This window comes from Chenopodium album, chromosome 8 (assembly GCF_948465745.1).
Source record: "Chenopodium album chromosome 8, dcCheAlbu1.1, whole genome shotgun sequence".
NCBI classification, from domain to species: domain Eukaryota; kingdom Viridiplantae; phylum Streptophyta; class Magnoliopsida; order Caryophyllales; family Amaranthaceae; genus Chenopodium; species Chenopodium album.
The window spans coordinates 6,350,236-6,351,294 of NC_137841.1; the positions used below are offsets into that span (position 1 = coordinate 6,350,236).

The following is a 1,059-nucleotide window of genomic DNA, read 5'->3' on the forward strand; positions in this document are numbered from 1 at the left end:
ACCCTGCAATGTAGAATTAGATATGTTAGTATTATCCTCTAGCCCTGCAGGGCTAGCAACTACATTGTTTGGTTTAATGGAATCAAGATTAGCATTATTTAATAAAATAGGTTCATCAACTCTGGGCATAGAGGGCCCTTCATAGTTTGAACCACTCCTTAGAGTAATTGCAAATGCTTGATCCGTAGGCCTAGTCGGCTGTGCCGGCAGGGCTCCCTGTTGGCGTGCTTGTAGAGTAGCGGAGAGTTGCGCAATTTGATTATCTACAATTTTATTATGCGCTAGAATTTGATCAATTGTCGAATCTCTGCTCTCCATGTGCTTTTGCACATTGACCAACATTGCTCTAATTTCCCCTAAAGAAGAGTCTGAAGATGAGGGGGGTTGTTGTGGTTGATTCTTCTGGCCAGCATTGGGATGATAGTATTTCTGCTGCTGTTGTTGTGGCACCTGTGGTTCTTGTGGTGGTGGATTTTGAACATTAGTGCTCCGGTAGGAAAGGTATGGATGATTCCGATACCCAGGATTGTAAGTGTTGGAGTATGGGTTATTCTGCCTATAAGCTTGGAAGGCATTAACTTGCTCCACGGAACTCCTGCAATCCTGCTCCCAATGACCTACAATACCACAATTTTCGCAGAAAGCCTCATTAGAATTATTATTAATTGCAGAAACATTAGCTACATTAGCAGTGCTCAGATTATCTAATTTTTGGCAAATAGAGGTAAGTTGAGCTTGTAAAAAGGATACAGAGTCAACACTATGTTTCCCCTTGTTAGCAAATCCTCTGGGATTCCCGTATTGGGAATTGTGTATCGCCATATCTTCAATAACCTGACCTGCATCATCAACATTAAGATTCATAAATCTCCCACTAGCTGCAGAGTCTAATATTATTCTAGAGGAATTTCCAATGCCGTTATAAAACGCTTGGATTAACTGCCATTGTGCTAAATTGTGGTGAGGGCATTCTCTTTGTAAGTCCTTGAACCTCTCCCAAGCCTCATATAAAGACTCATCGGCTTCTTGGGCGAAGTTCTGAATCGCACTTCGTAGTAA

At 41.8% G+C, this 1,059-nt stretch overlaps 1 non-coding gene across 1 annotated transcript; it reads left to right on the top strand.

Moving 5' to 3' along the window:
• Positions 1-952: 952 nt before the first annotated feature.
• Positions 953-1,059, top strand: LOC145557058 (small nucleolar RNA R71). Its single transcript, XR_014092137.1, has one exon. It is a non-coding gene; the product is annotated as a small nucleolar RNA R71 (small nucleolar RNA).